The sequence below is a fragment of the Myotis yumanensis genome, unplaced genomic scaffold, assembly GCF_028538775.1.
Source record: "Myotis yumanensis isolate MYYU_CA2020_CCGP unplaced genomic scaffold, mMyoYum1.0.hap1 SCAF_8, whole genome shotgun sequence".
Lineage (NCBI taxonomy): Eukaryota > Metazoa > Chordata > Mammalia > Chiroptera > Vespertilionidae > Myotis > Myotis yumanensis.
The window spans coordinates 20659365-20681019 of record NW_027223759.1 but is presented as its reverse complement, the minus strand read 5'-3'; the positions used below and the strand labels follow the sequence as shown (position 1 = coordinate 20681019).

General features: G+C 41.5%; 1 pseudogene; it reads right to left on the bottom strand.

The window, feature by feature from the left end:
* Nucleotides 1–5547: 5547 nt before the first annotated feature.
* On the bottom strand, nt 5548–6072 carry LOC139015544 (ferritin light chain pseudogene; annotated as a pseudogene).
* Nucleotides 6073–21655: the final 15583 nt, after the last annotated feature.

The window sequence follows — 21655 nt, the reverse complement described above, 5'->3', positions numbered from 1 at the left end:
AACAGTGCCACCCCCCACCCCACCCACCCCCCCCCCCCACACACACACTACTTCAATGTCTTTTCTATAGAAGGAACAGCATCACCAGTTCTAAACAAAAGAAAAGCAAACTTTATTGTCATCTCTCACTTCTGGTGGTCCCAGTGAAGAGGAAGTGGGAAGCCCCTAACCCATGGGAGAAGGAGAGTTAGAATTCTAAGCAGAATGCACCCACTCAGAGGAAAGAGCATATGACAGCCCAGAACCTGTAGGTCCCCCTAGGGTCTTGGGTTCACCTTGCCAGGTTTACCATGAGATTCAACTAACTGTAATACCAATGACATAAACAATGAGTATAGGATCAGCAGCCCCACTCAGATAATAAACTCTTCCAGAGCAGCTAAGATTCATGAACAAAGTCACCATTAGCAAACAATCACAAACATTCTCAAACATTATATTAGTAAATACAATCACATTATAACAAATTCAAAGTTAATATTTTGGCCACTGCACTCTAAGAGAAATACATCATCTTGTTTATAAGTGGATGCTAGAGTTTCAATTGATTTAGAAAAAGTTCTGGTGATCAGAAAAAGTAGGACTAACATTATAAGGTGGCATTTTCCTGGGACAAAGTTTCTAAAGAGGAGAAATTTCCTAGGGACTCCTATGAAGTCACCTTCCTGGGGTCCCTTATAGCTCCATACTTTTCCCATCATATCTTTTAACTCTGTCAAGGTAGCTTATTTAATACCTCTTGCTTCCAGCAAACCCAAAATTCTGTGTAGGTAGGAACCCAAGTCACTTTTTTTTTAAAAATATATTTTTATTGATTTTTTACAGAGAGGAAGGGAGAGAGATAGAGAGTCAGAAACATCGATGAGAGAGAAACATCGGTTAGCTGCCTCCTGCACATCTCCCACTGGGGATGTGCCCGCAACCCAGGCACATGCCCTTGACCGGAATCGAACCTGGGACCCTTCAGTCCGCAGGCTGACGCTCTATCCACTGAGCCAAACCGGTTTCGGCCCCAAGTCACTTTTTAAATGCTATGTCTCTAGTTCCTGAGATAAAATAAATACCTTCTCAGTAAATGCTGATTGAAGAAATACATTCTCTTTTGCTGCTGCTCAGGGCACTGGGGGCAAGAGGCTGGGAGGTTAAGGAATAAGGACTGGTAAATATGCTGGCTTCCTTCTGAGTCAGATTTATCTGTCACCTTTACTTCATGACAGAATATTCTTTCAGGAACACTACCATCTCCTTGGGTTAAGAGCAAGAAAGAAAGAAGCTTGTCGTTTTACCAACCATAAAAAGAGGTGAAAGGAAAATAGAAAGAGGTGAGATTAGAAGCCTATTAAAGTAAGGAGAACCTCGTGTGTGGAGTCTGAGGCACTGGAAGCAGTGCAGCAGGTATATGATAAGTTTCTCCTGTGTCATCTCAAATTTCACCAGCAATTAGGCTGATGGAATATGTTCCAAATCCAAACACGTCATGTCCCTAAGGACCTAGTGGTCTTAATGAATAACCTCCATTGTGAGGCATGTTGAAGGGCTCTGTTCTGTCTGAATGTAAATCACGGTTTCTCTCCCCTCATCCATTCAAGCCATTACACCCCAACCCCAATCCTTCCACTTCCTTTTTTAAAAAATATATTTTTACTAGTTGCCCGGTGCACAGATTTATGCACATTGAAAGGAAATTAATTAGAAGGTGGCCTGCAGGGCAGGACTGGAGGAGACAGGCTGGACACCCTGGAGCCAACCTCCCACGGTCTCTCCCCCGGCTGGCTGCACCTCGGGTGGCACCACGACTCGAAGGGCTTTTGCAGAGTGAGCGGGGTCCCTCTGGCAGGTGGGGTCCCTCGGCCTGGCTTGTGGGGATTGAGTGGAAACCAGCTCTCCAACATCCTCGAGAGGTCCTAGAGTGCAAGGGGGCACTCTGCAAAGTTGCTGTCGTACAGGGTATAGAACGCAAACGCAAGTGTGCAGTAAACCAAATTCAGGGTCAACAGTGCCTCAGCAACAACATAACCCATGGCTGAAGGTATAATCACGTGGCCCCATGAAGAATCGGGCTCCCTCCTTTCTGGTTCTGGGGTGCATCACCCGAGAACAGCTGCTGCCAAGTCACGGCAGCTTGTCAGCTCCTGCATTGAGTGTCTGCCCCCTGGTGGTCAGTGTGCATCATACCTACCAGCTGATCAGATGGCCTTTTATATATATAGATTGATTTCAGAGAGTAAGGGAGAGGGAGAGGGAGATAGAAACATCAATGATGAGAGATAATCATTGATTCACTACCTCCTGACAACCCCCACTAAGGATCAAGCCTGAAACCCAGGCATGTGCCCTTGACTGGAATTGAACCTAAGACCCTTCAGTCTGCAGGCCAATGTTCTACCCACCGAACCAAATTGGCTAGGGCCCTTCCACTTCCTTTTGCTCCACAATCTATTAGTACGATATTAAGTAAGTCATCCCAGCAGTTGTAGACTGTAAGAGAAACACTTTATCCATAACTCCCTCACCACTCTCTTTGCCAAAAGCAGAATGAAAATGAAGACTCTAGTGTTGCTTGGAAAAATTCAGCATCTGGGACACATGTGCTAGGAAAGACAATGTTTCTTCATTATTCAATTTTGGGCTAATTGGATGACCACACTGTGAATGGGCAGGGTATAGGGTTGGAAAACATATTGGTGTTCTAACAGGGCACCCCTGAAGAATACTCTCCAAATGGACCATGGTATTTGGGTTTTTAGGGCAGGAAAAGAGCCACAGTGAACTAAGCACACCTTAGGATCCTACATGTAGATCTGGATCCAGATTGCCTAAGTTTGAATCCCACAGCCTAGGTATATGATCCTGGGCAAGTTTCTCCACCCCTATAAACATCAGTTTTTCCTTTAAAATGGGGATAATAATTATACCTAATCCAAAGATAGTTGGGAATATTGAATAAGCTATTGCAAGAAAAGGACTTAGCACAAGGAATAGCACTTAAACAGAATTCAACAAAAATAGATATTAATATTTATTCTTGGTAAATCATTTAAAGTGGCATGGTTAAATGAAATCAACATGAAAACATTTTGAGAAATATTAAAAGAAAATATGACATTAGGAAAATTTCCTGATTGTAGCAGGATAACTGAGATTATACGCAGGATATACAATCCATTTGCCTGCTCTATGCTATTAAGGGGCTTAGTTGGAAAGTTTTTGAAGCCTTGAGTCAAATTCCCATATCTATCTATCTATCTATCTATCTATCTATCTATCTATCTTCTATCTATCATCTATCAATCATTTATCTATCTAATCTCATCTATATATTATCTTTGTATTTATTTAGATAATAAAACTGAAGTCTAAGAGAGCACTGTGAATTGTGAAACCAGAGTCAAAACATACAACCCAGAATTTCTGGTTTTTTATCCATTGTTGCTTATACTGACACAGTTCACAGCAAACATTTGAGCACATAAGGAGAAATTTTGGAGGACATTTGCCCTTCTTACCCTGAAAAGTGGGTGTGATAATTTCCATTTTGCACTGAGGAACTGAAAGCTTGGGTAAGTAAACTGAATTGAATTAAAGGTCAGAGTGATTGGAGTCTTTCACCAGCTGAAGAGGTTGAATGTATAAGATGCCTAAGAAAGTCAAAGTAAAGTTGCATTCTAGCAAGAGAAGAATGAAATCAACAAGAGGAGGGGGATCTTTGATGATCTGTCCACTGATATATTCAGAATGTATAGGGGGTCCATAAATACTTATTGAAAAATGCTAAGTGAAGAAACAAATGAATATTAAACATAGTAACAAGACAACTGAAATGTTCTTTTTAAGTTTTAAAACTCATAAAGGCACTTACATGACCAGTTTGCCTCCATGAGCATGTTGTACTAGTCACCTTCTCCTCTTTAAAAGTAACATTTATTGCTTTTAATATTTATAGAAGTAAATATTTTTAGTATACTCACATCATACTTTAGAGGTAATATATTTATATTTTCAACTTAGAAAATCTCTCCTCCCCTAAATTTCTGTGATATCAGCACTCACATAATTCTGAAATAAAAATATCCCCAATTTCTGATGTCCATCATTTCTCTGCGAATTCTTTCTCTTGATTCATTCACTGTCGTGGTTCCCACTTTCCTACATGGGGATGACCCTTAAGTCTCCAATTTTTGGCCCCACCCTTTCTCCTAAGCACTGACTCATCATTTTTGTGCTTAACATTTCAGCCTTGATGTCTCTCTTGATGATCAAAATTGGAAAAAATTATCTTATCCTCTCCAGCATGCTTATTTCAATTAAAGATTTCACCATCTTCCCAGGCACCCCATCCAGAAACCTATCATTAGTGACTTTCTCTCTTTTTGGCTCAGCACATCCCATTAGCCACCAAATCCTAGGAATTATACCTCTTCATTTCAGTCCCTCTCTGTCCCTTTCTTAGACTAGTGCAATCATCTCTAATTTATACATTGTTATCAGATCAACCATCTTGAAGCTCAGCTCAATCCACTTCTCTCCACTGTCCATGGCTTCACATCATCTGAAAAATAATCAGAAAACCTTAGCTAAGCATTCAAAACTCTCATTATCTAACCCGAACTTACTTTTTACTAATTTCTTCCAATTTGGATTCATACTATGGTACCAGCTTTTCTGAACACATCCAAGTTTTCAGGACAGGCCTAACTTTTCTCTGCTTCTGTGATTTGCTCATGTTGTTCCTTTTGCCAGAATGTTCCCTTTATACTTTTCTTCCTCCTGCAGTCTCTGGGCTGAGGTAGAAAAGAGAGGTACAATAATCAAATACTGCCTCCATGGTCTCAACCCAAGTACCCAGAGCAGGAGTTACATTCTATCCTATGAGCCCCATAAAACACCATATTTTCATGTTTCTTTTCACATCCAAAGATGTATTACTGTTATAGATTAATATACTGTGTCTAGCCTACTAGCTGTGAGTCCCTTAAGACCTGCACCTGGTAAATATTGCAGAGGAGCCAAAGGCCAGACATACTACCTTACACTTGTGGCAGAATATTAACTTTTACCCATCTTCTATTTTCCTCCCACTTTCCTCCTTCCTAAAGGTGGCTTTGGCAAGATTTAGTGGATGGTAACACAGTAATTCACCTAATTTATTCTATGAAAGGCAGGTTAGCAATAGTTCTAATAGTTCAGCATTGCAGGGGGAGTGGGGTGGGCACAGGAACATGGAGCTCAAAAGATAATGAAAATTAAGAGATTCTATGAGAAGCAAGGACTGTACGAGTGAAGTATGGTGACTGTGATATCATCAATATAATTTCTAACAGTATCTACTGGTGGATGGGAGAAATCACCTATTGATGGGATATTTCTCCTGACTCTTTTTTTTTTTTCCTGCAAAAAGCTTTCTTGTTTCATTCGGTCCAATGCATGGGAGAGGATTTCTGGTTGGTTAAAAGAATGGCTAGTAGTTTCAGGAAGAGGTTCAAGTAAAATCCAGACACCAGGGGAATGCAAAGGGGTCTCTCAAAGGCCTCTAGGCTCTAAAGGCTCCTAGTCGTGCTTGAGGATGAGTCTTTCGAAGAGATACTCGCCCAACCCAGCCTGGGAGCTGGCCAACCTGTGGATGTTAGTCAGGTGTCACCCATCTTCTTGATGAGTTTCACCTCCTCACCCCGGAAGTGGTTCTCCATGAAGTCACAGAGCTGAGGGTCTGAGCGGGTAGAACCCAGGGCATGCAGCTCTAAAAGGGCCTGGTTCAGGTTCCTCTCTAAGGCCATGGTCACTTCCATGGCATCATGAGATTTGCCCCACTCATTTTGGGGAGGCTGAAGCCTCCTGGAAGAGAATTCGGCCATTGCGCTTGTTTTGCAACTTTAAGAGATGCTCAGCGCCCTCGTGCTTCTTCTCCACCAGTTCACAGAAGAAGTGGCCCACGCCCTAGAGAGCCACATCATCATGGTCTAAATAGAAGCCCAGAGAGAGGTAGGTGTGGGAGGCCTGCAGATGCAGGTTGGCCAGGCGGTTGACCACAGCCTCCACCTCAGTGGAATAATTCTGACAAATTTGAGAGCTCATGGTTGTTCAGCAATAAGGAGTTCAGGTAGAAACAAACAAACACAAAAACCGGTGAGTTGGCTGATTCCAGAGGTGGTTTTGAAGGTGGTGACTGGATAAGACACAGGAGAGTGGCCAGAGGTTGGAAGAAGGGAAGTCCCTGGGTCTGTTCTGTCCAAACACTGTTGAAACGAGAGACAGATCCGGGACCATTGAGGGCACTGCCCTCCTGACTCTTATGAATTGTAAACTTTGGGCAACTATCACAGACTGACTTGCATGCTGGTAAATCTGAATAATTTTCTTTTTTCTTTGAATCATATAGATGTGTGTTTACATACAAACTCACAGAAATCCTATGTAGTTTAAAGATATAAAGATTTTCTTTTTCACATAGTAAAAAGTCCAGAACAGGCATACCATGGATCTGAGATCAATCAGGAACCCAGGCTCTTTCTCTGCTTCAGCTCCTCCATTTTTAGCTTTCCTAGTTACAGGGTGGCTATTGAATCTCCCAACTCCACACCTGTGTTTCAGGTTTGAAGAAGGCTGAGGGCAAAAAAGGCTTTACATAGGCTTTATTTACTCAGGCTTTCCTTTATACTATGTTGGCAAGATTTATGTCACATAGATAATCCATGCTGGATGATGATAAAAACATCAAGTTAGCTCTTTAGCCTCTTTTATAGAAGAAGGCTAGTGAGAAGTGAGTTAGAAATGATTTTAAGTGAAAAAATTGTTCTGGTTACTATGTCCTCTGACTCTCCTCTATCACTACCATGGTCTTTGGAAATAGTAACATGCATGAACATTGTAGTAAAAACTGAGTTCATGGAATTGTATGAATATATGTGTGTATGAATATGTGTGTGAGCATCATGTATGTATGTGTTTAAGTGTATGTAATTTTGAATGTATGTACATGTGTGTATGTATAATTGTATATATATGCATACCTTCTCTAGGGCTAGGGTTTTGCTTGTGAGTCTATTGGTATGTGCTCTGGTAAATCCATTTCTATTTACTCTTCTTACACATTAAAAATAGGGTTACTTAAGAACTTGGCTCTAATTAACCCGACTTCAGAAACCCTAAAGGAACTACCCCCATTCCAGTGAGATGCTATGGGTACTATAGGAACGTTCTGTTAACGAATTTGAGAACCCTGCCATGTGAGACTAAGCACCATTTTTTAACAAATGGAGTATATATTATTTATACTTTAATTTCTATAGACTTTAATTTAGGAATGTTGGCCTTTAATTTCTTTGGATTATAATATAAAGGGCGATTTGAATTTTGAACTTGGATTGCTCCCTCAGAGTTTAATATTGGGAGGCAGTTCAAATTCAAGTTTGAGTCATTCTTATTCTGCTAACATTGTATTTTGGATTGGATTGCTATTAACTTCTGATGAGTAATATTGGGCATATTGACCAGTGACAATAATATTAACTAGGCAATGGGTTCAAGCTTAGGGTATTTAATTAATGTCCCATTTTTACCCATTTTAGAGTCCTCCAGAGCAAAGGTTAAACTGCCCACCATGATCCAGGTAGTCTATGCAATGAAGGGGAGGTTGACAAGGACAGAGAGACCTCACAAAGGTGTGAGTAGGACTGTCCTAACAGAACAGGAGGGAACAGTCTGACCCTGGTAGGCTACTAGTTTTATTGCAACCTAACGGTTTAAGAGAACAAAATCTTGAGAGTATTAGAGGAGACATTCTCCACTTCCCAGGTGTTTGAAAAGGGGAAAACATTTCCACCAGGTAATACTCAGAAGAGACAGTAAGAAAGATCTTTCCTCCCCTTCTCCACCCTTGTCTAACTTTAGTGATTGTGTGATTGGATAGGACTTAGAAAGGTGGCTCAGTCCCTTTTCAGTTTTCTTTTCATGGGTCTGTCTGCCTTTGCTCTTTCTTCCCTACTGAGCTTATGAGGATCAGAGGCCAGGTGTGACAAATCAGTAAGAGCTATCCGGAGGACAGACTTTCTCTTTCCTGGCTATTGGGTTCCAGTGGCTAAGAGAGAGTGAATCTGGGTAAGGGAGTCTTTTCTTCAAACCCCCATACTCCACTGAGAATATGTCCTAAGTCTAGATCTGAGAACTGAGAAGTACAGAGAAGCTCAATTGTGGCCATGGGTCCGGGCCATAGTTTTCAAAGTAGTTTTATTAGCCATTAGGCTGACATTTTTCTCCCCCACCATCTGATTCCTGTGTCTAAATTTCAGTCCCACAGTGATGTGGGAGATGAGATTAATGATCACCTTTGAATACATAACAAATATTATAAAAAGAAATGTTTATTGGTTCAGATACAGATTCCCCCTCAGGGATCTGACCAGCCACACTTCCAGTGTGAGGCAGATCTGTAGGGGATGGATTAATTTGCAGAAAAGACTGAGAAAATCTTTAGGGAAAGGAAGAAGGAGAGAGACCCAAGAGAGATGCAATTTCAGGATGGCCTCTGGGGGAGGCCTTTGTATGGACTGTTAAGTATATGAGAAAAGCAGAATGTTTTGTACCACAGTCTGAAGCTATTATTTGTGGATTTCTCATAATAACATTTTCTTTCTGGTAATATATTGGACCTTCACAACTTCCCAAATGTCATGGGAATTACTAAAGGGATGCATATATATGAAACATTTAAGAAACATCTATTAAATACATTAAAAGGAGGTGAGGATTTCTATTTCATAGATTTAATAAGAAGACACATTAAGGGAAAAAAAGGAGGTCAAACAAAATTTTCTCTCCAATGTAAAGACTTTAGGTGGAATTCACATAAATATTTAGGAATAAGCAGGAATGAGAGGTAGTACTAATAGGAGATGATTGGAAAGTAAGCCAAGGAAAGAAGAAAAGAGGGAGAAATAATGATAGAAAAAGGGTAAAGGGAGGAAGGGAGAGAGGAAGAAATAAAAAATATATATATGCTATTTAGTTGATATATTATGCTATCAAGATTATCTAACACTTTCAAATTAAATTATACTTTCATATTAAAGTCTTCATGGCTAATTTGTATCGTCTTTTTAAACTAAGCATGGGGACAATGCCCTAGAATGACCCTAGGTGAGACTACAAATAAAGAAAAATTCAAAGTATTTCCTTTGTGTTAAATGGAAAATTGTTAGGGTCACGGATGTCAGGATATAAAGAACAAAAAGAAAACAAACTAGTCAGGAAATGTGAAAGCTTTTACCAAATTAACTCACCCTGATGACTCATCCCAGACGTGTTAAGTTTTCACATATACAGCTTCTTCATTGAAAATACTGACTACCATCTGTCTCCAGAAGATGAGTTAATGTTAGTCTTAATGCCTTAAAGTTCACATTTCCTAATTCTTTTGTTTGGAAATAAATAATCTTTATGTTGCAGTGGCATGGTCTTGGAAATGTGATTTCTTTGCCCACTTGGGAAGAAAAAATACAAAAATTCCAAAACACTAGCTCTCGAGTTGTGAAATGTTCTGTGGGTCAAAGAAGTTTGGCTTTATACACACTGCTTCAACTGGATTCGGCCCTGAGATTCTTTTTAAGGTTATGTTACTTGCTTTTTTAGCCATATTTCAATTATTGAGCCCACATGCAAGGCTAGAAATGGGAAATACCTGTCCGACCTAATCATGATCCTCAGAAGGTGACTCTAGAGGGCAAACCATGGCCCTTCCACTTATTTCTCAACAACATGCTTTTTTTTTTTAAGCGAAAAAAAAAAGGTATTTGGATTGTGCAAGAATATTTGGCTTTGCATATTTTGGGTGCTTCAGATAGGAAGGAATGGGGAAAGTAATAAAGAAAATTCATCAAGAACCTTCTTATTACAAATATAAGAACAATAAAATAATTAAAGGGAGAAAGAATGAGTGTATTTTTGGAATTCCAGGGACTTTACTATATACATAAAATTAGGCAGTCAGTTTATTGGAGACAAGGACTGGATCTAATCCTGAAATTAGATTCTGGTTCCAGCCCAGTTACTAACTTGCCAATGACCATTGTCAGGTGACTTCATGCCCTTCTTTAAGTCATGGAGTAGGACTAAGGTGGGCTAAGATAATAGATAGACTACATTGATTCAGAATGCTTGAGTAAAAAAAAAGGAATTCATTTATGTAAGAACACATGACCCCTGGTAAGCTGGGTTGTCAGTCTCAAGAAAAATAGTCTGAGATAATTTAGTGTTTTGTTTCATCCCAGGCTCTTTGCACTTAAATTCTTAGCATTCCAGGTCTTTCAAAATTGAGCCCCAACTTACCTTCCCAGTTTCTCTTGCCACTTTTCCTGGGCTTTTGCTTTTCTGAAAATACTTGCTATAGTCCTCCCCTCCTTTGTTTAGGCTGTTTTCTCTACTATACCCTGCCATCTACCTCTGCTTACCCAAATCCCACTCCATCCCCTAATCACAAATGCTTTTTTCAGTATGTTCTTTCTGACACCCCTTGCTTATCCTTCCCCAACAGTCTGATATAATTTATCATCCTCTAATCCATGGTTTCTTAACCTCAGCACTATTGACATTTTGGACCAGATACATTTTTGATGTAGAAGACCATCTTGTTTATTGTAGAATGCCAGTAGCATTCTTGGCCTCTACCCACCAGATGCCAGTAGAACCCTTCCCTCTGCCCCACCTACCAAGTTGTGACAATTGAAAATATCTCCAGAGATTGCCAAATGTCCCCTGGGGAGCAAAATCACCCTTGACTGAGAATCACTGCTCTACTCCTCCAGTCTACTCATGGTATTAATGGGTTCAAAACCAGGCAGACCTGAATTTGAAACCTGGCTCTGTTACTTCTTATTCTGTGACTTAGAGGAAGTTACTTAACTTCTCTGAGATTTAGTTTCCTTGCTAAATGTGAGAATATTAGTTTTAGGTTGGCAGAATTGTTAGGATTATATGAGTTTTAGGAGTCATTCAGACATGTTTGGAGTTGTCTGGCAATCTTTTAGAAGAGCCCTCCAGCTGCTGGTTTTCAGTGGCTCAGGAGCATTTGAGAGAGAATTCCTTCTCAAGGATGGACAGACAGGGACACTCTATAACAGCAACAACAATGACAACAAAATACTTATGTAAGGGCTACTATACATCCATCAGTGGTCTAAGCACATTAAATACATCATATACATTAAAGTAATCCACAACAAAATGTAACAGATGGGGAGTAAGGAGTGATTCTGAGAACATCTTAGTGATTCCTATTCAACTCATATCTGGTGCAGCCCCTAGTCATCCATGCCTGGGTTGTTGACTCAAAGAATTCTGTTACTGTACTAACACAGAAGTTTAACTAAATACTATAATATTTGTCACACAGCCCTAACTGGTTTGGCTCAGCGGATAGAGCTTTGGCCTGTGGACTCAAGGGTCCCAGGTTCGATTCCGGTCAAGGGCATGTACCTTGGTTGTGGGCATATCCCCAGTGAGGAGTGTTCAGGAGGCAGCTGGTTGATGTTTCTCTCTCATCGATGTTTCTAACTCTCTATTCCTCTCCCTTCCTCTCTGTAAAAAATCAATAAAATATATTTTAAAAATATTTGTCACACAATTGTCACTGATAGAGGATCCCCACACAAAGAATAAGGGGTTAAATTACCTCATCAAATTTCTCAGTAATTTTTGGCACCTGGAGGGTTCCAGTGGAGAGGGATGGTGGAGAGGGATGCTGATGCCAAGGAGCAGCAGCACCCAGGAAGAGCTCTAACAGAGGTAGAGCTCCTTGGGTGACATTTCATGCTCCATGGAGCAGCAGGACAGACAGACAACTTGTGCAGGTAGACAGCAGCAGTGATGGAACTGCAGTGATGGGAGGAAAAGTGGTGCTAGCACATCAGAAGCAGCACCGCTGTACCTCCTGGAACAGTGATGAAGTCTCAGGTATCCCACAGATTGTATCCTTGTGAAAGGCACCCTGGAAACTCTCAGGACTAGTCAGAGGGCTTGGTCAGCAGCAGTAGGTCCCGCATCAGCTGTAGGGAGCAAACACCCTGTGAAATGGGCATTATTAAAATCTTTATCCACAGATAACATGCACTTATCAACCACTTGTTGGACTCTAGAAAATTTATAAAACACCTAGCATTCTTGTTAGTTTTCTACCCTTTGCCATTGAGACAGGTGGAACTATTCAGGAGCAGTTTAAAATCACCCACCATCTTCACTGAGAACTGTCCATAGGGTCAGTCTTGCTTGGGAGGATTTTGTTCATCATTTCTATTGGCCCTATACTTAAGAAGTCCCCTTGCAGCCTCTGTTTTTTCCACAATGTTGATGACTGGCTCTGGGAAATGTTATTGCAGACTCAGACATGGTCTTCTGGGCATTGGCGTGCCTTTACTCAAGTAGACTGTCTCCATTTTACTCAAATACAATGATGTAATTATCACTTGTATAGTTCACCAGATATTTTGGGCTCTCTGCCTTCTGTGTGAATGGTAGGATTGCACATCTTAGTGACCTTCTGATTGGGGTGGTAACATATGACTGGTGTTGGCCAAGGAGTTGAGAGTGTGATGTGTCATTTCCATGCCAGACCATTTAATTTCTGGTATGAAACCCTTAAGAGCTCTTTCCTCTGCCATGGTGACCAACAATGCTCCAGAAGATGACTGCTCCATAGGGTTGAATCCTACAGGAGGAAGATATGGCACAGAACCACAGCCAAACCACAAGGATGTATAGTATGAGTGAGAAATAATATTTATTGTTTTAGGCCACTGATATTTGGTAGGGGATAGGGGACAGGATTGTTATCAGAGTACAACCCTGCCCATACACATGATGCATACCATGTAGCTACAGTTCAAATACTAAACAGCTTTGATGTACTATGAACTCTGATAAGCTTTTAGAAAAACACATGAAATTATCATAGAATTTACAACCTAGCCATTTCTCCCATTCCAATGAAATCCCTAGAACAGCTCCAAATTCTATAAAGCAAAGTTCAAAATCTTTTATTTTTACCCTTCCATCTACTTCTAATTTCCACTAACCACACAGTAGTTTTCTAGGTATTAGAGGGTCTGAAAGATCTATTCTCAGCATACACATACCCTAACATATCCACATGCAAGAGAGCAGTGTTTAAAGATGACAGAGGCCCTGGAGCCCATCCAGACCGCTGGTATCAGGAACCTTGCATTAAACCTTGATTTGCATAATGATACCTTACTAGGACATAGTGATTTTTATTTACTTCAAGGCCCTGTCACATAAATTATCTCATTCAACGGGCTGGTAGTTTTTAATATGACTGGTTTGGTTTTTATTACAAAGGGAAAGGTCACACAGCTAGTTGGTGGTGAGCAGCTACAATCCTAGATCTTTTATTTATTTATTTATTTAATTTTTATGACATGGTTTCCAGCTCTTTGCTATAATGCAGGGCGCTGAGCAAAGATGCCAGTTTTCACAACCCAGGGCCCCATTGAAGGTCCCTACACATCAGTAGTTGGAGGTGACTGGTGATACATACACATCCTAAAACTAACCCTTAACCCCCTCTGCCTAAGCAGGTTGGTAGTTCAATCTGGTCTCTTATAAAATTCATGACCAAGATGATAAGGTTCATACTTGTGTCACAAAACTGAAGAGCTCACTTGAGATATCCATAATACTAGATATTAGAGTTATTCTAGGTTCAATAGTTCCCCAATACTGGCCCCCATGTTGCAAGTGAAATTTCTCAGTCTTTCAGTCTTCCTTGCTTCCTCACTCCATTCCTTAATGCTTGCTCACCTCTTTCCTTTCCCGCCTCGGTCCTCCTCTTCACCCCTATGCTATGTACCATGGAATAGAAATAGTTTTCTGGGCCACAGCATGATTTGAGTTCAGAAACATGAGTGGAGCTATTCTCCCACTTAGCACAGGGTCCCTTTCACAGAATTCTTAACAAACAATCATTTGGCTCATGTTTAAAGTATTCAGTGCCTCTTGGTTCTCAAAGGAGCCCATTCTAAGGATTGACAGTTTTAGTCACTACATAGTTCTCCAGTTTTTAACATTAGCAAGACAGGAAAAATTATACAAGCTGCCCTGTGTGAAACACATCTGCCCAGTAACTTCAGCATGTTACTTTCCAGGCACTGGTGGGCAGAGCAAATAGGATATGCATCTCTCCTCTCATGTGATGATTCTCTGATTTTCAGAAGTCACCAGAGCTGCGTCTAAGACCACTCTTAAAGGCTTTAGTATACCTTTTGAGTTTTGATAAACTAAAGTGAAGTGGGCCCCCAATTTAGCATGGTATGCAAGCGAGGGCAAGTTCTGAATCCTAGGAGGGGGACAGGTATTCTCTGTGATTCTCTGCTTCACCTAAGAGAGTGCTTTTGGATGACCTATGACCTCCATACACTTTTGCTAGATTGACCTTTCCTGTATCAGTGCTTTTGCTCATGCCATTCCCTTTTTACAACTTTCCAAAATGTCTTCTGTATCATCCACCTGTCTCATGCTAGGATCATTGATGTTCTTTCCTCTACTTCCTATCGATCCCATAGAAATACTAAATTCTTATCAACATGAGGGCAAGAACTACATGACTCACGTTTTAAGTTCTCACCCAGCACCTAGCACAGTGCTTGAGTTCAAAACAGGTTGACAACACCACACACAAAAAATAAAAGAGAGAGAGAGAGAGAGAGAGAGAGAGAAATCAATGTAATTGATGATCTAATTCACTTGAAGGTGAGGTCACTCAGATAAGAAATTCACACAGAGAGAGCAAGTCCAGCCATCACTCACTGACTGAAAACCACAGCCTACAAATCAGCCTGGGCAGGTTGTCCTTCCAAAGCAGAAATGTTTAGGCAAAGACGACAAGTTGTTTGACAGAGGAGTGGAGGGTGCTCTGAGAGTGGCAGGGAGGAAGCTATTCTCTGAACTTCCCTAAATTTCTTATGTCACTGACTTATCAATAAATTGGCTTAAAAAAAAACCCATAAATGCAAAAACCCCTAACATGCCCAGGCCTAAATGTGATCCTTCCTCTAGACAGACAGGCACACTAGGCTGCAAGCCAGGACTGTGCTGTGTCCTTTGGTTTGCCCTTGGAGGACAAGGCCAGGAACAAAGCCTTAATTAGGGGAAACAAAGACCTACCTATGTGCAAGCAGTTCACCACCCCTCCCGAATGATGCTGTTTGTCATAGATTATGGGTGTCATTTACCGTCTTCTGCTGGCTCTGGTGGTAGCCAGGGGGCCCATGAAGGAGAGGAATGAGTTAGCTTATTGCTGGTCTGCAGGATGTTCTCAGGGTGGGTTTGGGGTTGGTGCAAGTATGGGACCAATCAGGGCAGCTCCAGCCTCATCCTGTCCTGACAGTATCTAATTGCTCAGAAAACTCCCTTGAGCCACATGCAAATATGAAGTGGATAAGAATCTGTCAAAATCCGTGCATAATGTCATTTTGCCATTGAAGGAGTTTTATCCCACCCTCCCCACTCCCAACCCACCACACACACACACACACACACACACACACACACACACACACACAATTTTCTGGTTAAATATTTCTTTTTTAAAAAAATATATATTTCTTTATTGATTTCAGAGAGGAAGGGAGAGGGAGAGAGAGATAGAAACACCAATGATGAGAGAGAATCATTGATCGGCTGCCTCCTGCACACCCCCCACTGGGGATCGAGCCCGCAACCCAGGCATGTGCCCTTGGCTGGAATCGAACCCGGGACCCTTCAGTCCACAGGCTGACGCTCTATCCACAGAGCCAAGCCGGCTAGGGCATGGTTAAATATTTCTTAATAAAGAAGGATGTGTAGGGATATGGGGCCCATGAAATTTTACCTGATGGTGGGAAGACAGAGCAAGTGTGTACGCATCCACCACTCTCAATGCGTGGGTTTCTGTTCCAGTTTCTCACCTCTCATTCTCCTTTGCAAAAAGTTGTAAATCCACAAATAGCACATTATGAAATGCTGCCTTATCGTATAACTATCTGTAATGACAAAATTCATATTACAGCTTAATCTTTTAGTAGTTCAGGATAAGCCTTTTACTCCTTAAATAGTTGTTGATGTTGAGAAGACTTTATGGTGTTTTCTGGTTCTTTTGTGCCCTATCATGGTTGGCATAGTTCTGGGCACAGGACCTACCCAGTGGATATTTGTGAACGGGTTCATTCAATAGCTTTATTACCTGATATTAATAGAATTCTATAATTTTCATTACACCATGACATTAAATTCTCTCCTAAGGGCATGTAGCCAAATTGTGAGGGGACATGGACATCAGCCATCACTTGTATAATTCTATCTGTACATATAAATGGACAGACAAGGCTGAGCTGTTAAACAGATACACACTGGTGGACTGCTTGGTGATTTTTTATTTTAAGCACTCAAGCATTTATTTTAAGCATTTGTCTAACCCCTAAGTGGGTGGCATATGTTTAATGTAAGCACAATATTAATAAGAACTAACATTTATTGAGCACTTACTATGTGCCAGATATGTCTTAAGCCTTTTACATGTTTTAACTTATTTAATCTTCACAGTGAACCCTGTAATTACCTCTGTGTTAGAGATAAGAAAGGCTGAGGGGAATGGAGCAGCTGGCTTCTTTTGAGTGGCGAGCCTGTCTTTGAACCCAGAGAGCCTGGACTCCACACTCATGCTTTTAATCACTGAGCTGTACAAGAAAAATATGTTAACTCACATTTATGCTGTATCTCTTGATCTGCTTTGAAATTGATATGAAAAAATAGTTTTTTATTTTATGGCAATGTGGGGAGGTCTTATTATATGTTGCTTTCTAAACTTTAATGTTAGGTCAAGCTCAGGGCTAATGCTGCCCATCAGCTCAGCATATAGAGCACTTGGCTAGCAGTTGGAATCTACGCAGAGAACATCCTTGGAAAGGAATATACTGATTAGAGCTGAAATGAGGCTAATGCACTGCTCTTGGGAAAAGATTAAATGTGCTCACAATGAAAGAGTGTACATAACCATAATTAATGAAGTAATAATCACTTTTGAGCTTATGTAAGACCTGATTCTTTGATTAAAAGTGTTTCCATTTCAAGAGAGCTGGAAGGACCCTTTGGCTTGTGGTAACGATCAGTCAGTCAAACTGTTTCATCTTCAGTTGCAGTTCTGCTTGATCAATGTATCTGCCATTTCCAAAGAGCTTCTGAGGTTTTCTTCTTCCTGTCTTTGTGCTTTCAATCGGGTTTTCACCAGAGGCAACATGCTGACTCAGTTTCTGGTCGGCATTTTTCATCGGGTGTAAAGATTCAGTGACAGGGTTGCATTTACATTTTTATCACTGCCTCTTAAACCTGAATAATTTATCATGTTCTTCCCAGCTCCCTAACCCTTTGGTTTTACAGAACCAGAATGAAGCTCTTGCTTTTGTAATCAAACTTATTTTTGAGGTGCCTGCCATTTCTCACGGACTTCTGACACCCTCTCTTTTCTACTGGGTTGAAGTTTGGGGGGAAGACTCTCTTTTTTTTTTTTTAAACTGATTTATCTTAGATTTGTTAGAGATTTTATTGTATGTGTTCCCTTTCAAAGTGTATAGATTCTGCAACAAATTAACTGGTCACTAAGTTAAGGATTGCTGGCTAGGAATCTGATATGTTCTTTATAAGTGCATTTTTTTAAAATAAAGAAATTTTAAAAAATGACAGTAAGCTCCTGGGAGATAATCTTATGGACTTCTACATATGGGAGCTTATTTTCTAAACAAGTTCACCATTCAAAGGTGGAAATAATCATCCTCATATTACCAACAATTTGATAACTTCATACAAGGAAATGCTCCCCACTGTGCCAGCAACTGAGTTATGATTGCTTATATGCTCACATTCATGCTCCAGAATTCACTCACTGGCATGCAAATGAAATCATTTCACCCTTTTGTCAGTTAAAAGAAACAGGAATGAATAAACACATGCCTGAGCACACACACAGCTCAAGCTAGGCCATGTCAGTGTTTGACATTAGAAACACATGAATGGTTCCTCAAACTCACTACTTAATTTATGAAATAATTCACCATAGGGTTCATTACAAAGCAAGCACTTTTGTACATTTAAAATGGCTGTTGAGTTACCAAAAAGTTAAGGATCCTTCGATCTCTTTCAGGGAGCTGCTTTAGAGCTAGGGCTCATCAAGATTTATGATCCCAGGAGTGTGTTAACCTATTCAACTGAATCCAGCTAGCAGGCTTCCTTTCCCTTCCCCAGGCCACAGCTTCCCCAGAGGATCTGAAGCCTGTGGCACATTTGGCTGCAGAGATTCTCACTTCCCAACTCCAATAGATCTTCAGGTGGTAAATTGCAATCCTTTCTGGGAGGGAATAAGAAATCACCAACAGTGGTAAAATGGTTAATTTATTGTGTAAACGGCTCTATAGTGCCTAGTTGGCTGGTCAAACAACAGTTTAGACGAGGATGTATGTGATTAACACATCAGTAGACTTTGAGTAAAGCAGATTGTCTTCCATAATGTGGGTGGGCCTCATCCAAACAGTTGAAGGTCTTAAGAGCAAGGACAGGTTTCCCAAATAGGAAGCAATTCTTAAGACTGCAGAGTAGAAACTGCCTGAACTTTCCTACTTGCTGCCTGTCTTGTGGATTTCCAACTCAAGATGGCAATATCAAGTTTTTCCTAATTTTCAGCCTAACTCCCCACATAGATTTTGAGATTTTGTATTTGTCCACCACCATAATTATGTGAGCAATTTTTAAATTTCTCTCTCTCTCTCTCTCTCTCTCTCTCTCTCTTCCTCCCTCCCTTCTCTATTTGTTCTGCTTCTGTGGAACATCTTGACTAACAAGAATGGCAAATAGTCCTCCCTTACTCTCTGAGAAAAATGACATCTCAGGCCAACACACCCTGTCATTCCTTATAATGAAAAATTTTAGTGCACTTTCCTGTTGTCAGATCCAAAATGTAATTTGTAGCAATTGATTTATAGTGGTAAATTGTGAGACTTCTGCCATTTCCTAGGACAAATCTCAATTCCTGATGGCATCCTTGGACCCAGCACACATATCGTCTCTTCCATGAAGCCTTCCCCGAGAACCCTTCCATCACCTTTCCAAGGGTGCATTAGGTTCCCTCTTCTATGTACACATAGCACTCTCTGCATCTACTATATAACTTCTCCACTGAGTTTAGCCTATTACGTAGTAATTTTTTATATCTTTCTCACTAATTGAACTCTGTACCACTGAGATTAGATTTTATTTATCTTTGTATCATTGGTGGATGGCACAGTATCTGCACAGAGTAGGTGCGCATATATTTTGCTAAACAAATGAGTGAGTAAAAGGATAGTTTAATAATAATAGTTCCATGTCCTCTCTGGAAGATTCTCACTTTACCTCTCAGGTGCATTGGAAAGAGTTATTTGAGTCAGACAGCTCTGTCCTCTGTTCCAGTTTTCTCACCTTTGAATCTTGGATAAGTCTATGTCTTTGGCATTTTTCTCCTAATCTGTAAATAAGAAATGATAAAATATTGGATTATTATTATTGGACTAGAGGCCCAGTGCATGAAATTCATGCATGGAGGGAGAGGGGGCCCCTCAGCCCGGCCTGTACCCTCTCCAATCTGGGACCCCTCGGGGGATGTCCAACTGCTGGTTTAGGCCCGATCCCACGGGGGCATCCCTCTTGCAATCTGGAACCACTGGCTCTTAACCACTCACCTACCTGCCTGCCTGATCACCCCTAACTGCCCTCTCCTGCTGGCCTGATTGCCCCTAACCACCCCCGCCACCGTGGCTTTGTCCAGAAGGAAAGCAAGATGACTGGAAGATGTCTGGTCGACCTGGTCTAATTAGCATATTACCCTTTTATTAGTATAGATTATTATGAGGAATAAGTGATATAAGTGTATGATATTCCAGTAAATAAGAGATGTCATTCCCCCCCCCCCCCCATACTACTAAGCATTTGTTCCAACACATTCTAAGTTACCTAAAGTTGAATAGTCAGACACACCAGGGGTCTCTGGTAGTCTCCTCAGTTTGATCATCTTTTCCTGAGAGGAGGGCATGGGCACACTGAACCCTGTCTCAACTCTGGCTCAGGATAATCTCTCATTCTAACCAATGATACCTCACTGGGTTCTTGCTCAGGCTATCCAACCCAGGGTATGCAATGTCTAATTTTAGAGGCAGAAGAATTATTTAGTGTTTGCTGCCTGAGATCTCTTAGATTAGTGATATTGTTCCCAGGAGATATTTGGCAATGACTACAGATATGTTTTTCAATGTTTATGAGTTCATTATAAAATATATTATAAGGTATACACATGAACAGTTAGATGAAGCCACACCTGGGGAGGGTGGAATGCTATTGGCATATAGTGAGTAGGATCCAAAGATACTGCTCAACATCCTACAATGCAGAGGACAACCGTAGACAACAAATAATTATCTGGTCCAAAATGTCAATGGTGCTGGAGTGGAGAAACCCTGCCCAAATAATAGACAATGGACACTTCCCTCTTCAATACATCAAGGAAGACAAAGCAAGTCACAACTATACATCAAAAGAAGGCTCTCCTGCATTTCAATGCTAATCCCTTCTCCCCACATTATTTCCAGTCTAGATCACTATGTACTTATTCTTACTTTACTCTAACACTATTCTCTTAAATTATATATTAATATGAGTTTCAGATAGAGGCTAGGCAGTGACAAAAATGTATTAGCATTAGTCATCTATATATATAAAACCCTAATATGCAAATAGACCAAACAGCGGAACAACTGAACGACCGGTCACTATGATGTGTGCTGACCACCAGAGGGCGCACGCGGAACATGGTGGGCATCTGCAGCAGGCAGCAGAGCACAGAACATGGCGGGCAGCAGCCGTGGTCATGGCAGGATGGTGGAACTGGTGAGCGGTTGTGCCAGACCAAGGCAGGGCACCAGTTGTCGTCACTGGGGCGAGCCTCTGGTGGGTTCTGAAAATTCTTTGCTCCTGCATGCTGTCGTCCTGCCTGGCGCTCTCACCTGCTGCCGGCACCAGCCCCGCTTGCACCTGCAGCTGGTGTTGGAGCCACCACTTGCACCCACTGCTGGTGCCTGGCACCTGTCCCGATCGCTCAGTGGCATCAGCGGGTGCAAGCAGCAGCTGCTGGCCCTGATTACCCCTGAGGGCTTCTCCATCTCCCCCTGCTTCTGAGGGGCGATTGGAGCAGCAGCCGCCACTCGCACCTGCTGCTGGTGCCAGCCCCAATCGCTCTACGCCATCAGTGGGTGCGAGCGGGGCCAGCACTATCAGCGCGTGGGAGCTGTGGCAGCAGGAGTAGGACTGCCGGCAGAGAGGGGACCGGGCCACGATGGGAGGATCCAGGTCAGGGCGCAGAGCACAGGGCCGAGACCTGCCCCTGTGCCCACTGTAGCCTCGTGGCCCACAGTTCCTTTCAAAGTGCACGAATTGTGCACTGGGCCCCAAGTATAAGATAAAAAATAAAGTGAGATTCATCAACATACTCACCACACTTAGTTTTATTGGTGGGTAGAAACATTCAGTAGCATAGCATGTGTTGAAAATCACCATTTGTCCACTCAGGCTACCCTAGTACATTCCTTGGCCTGCC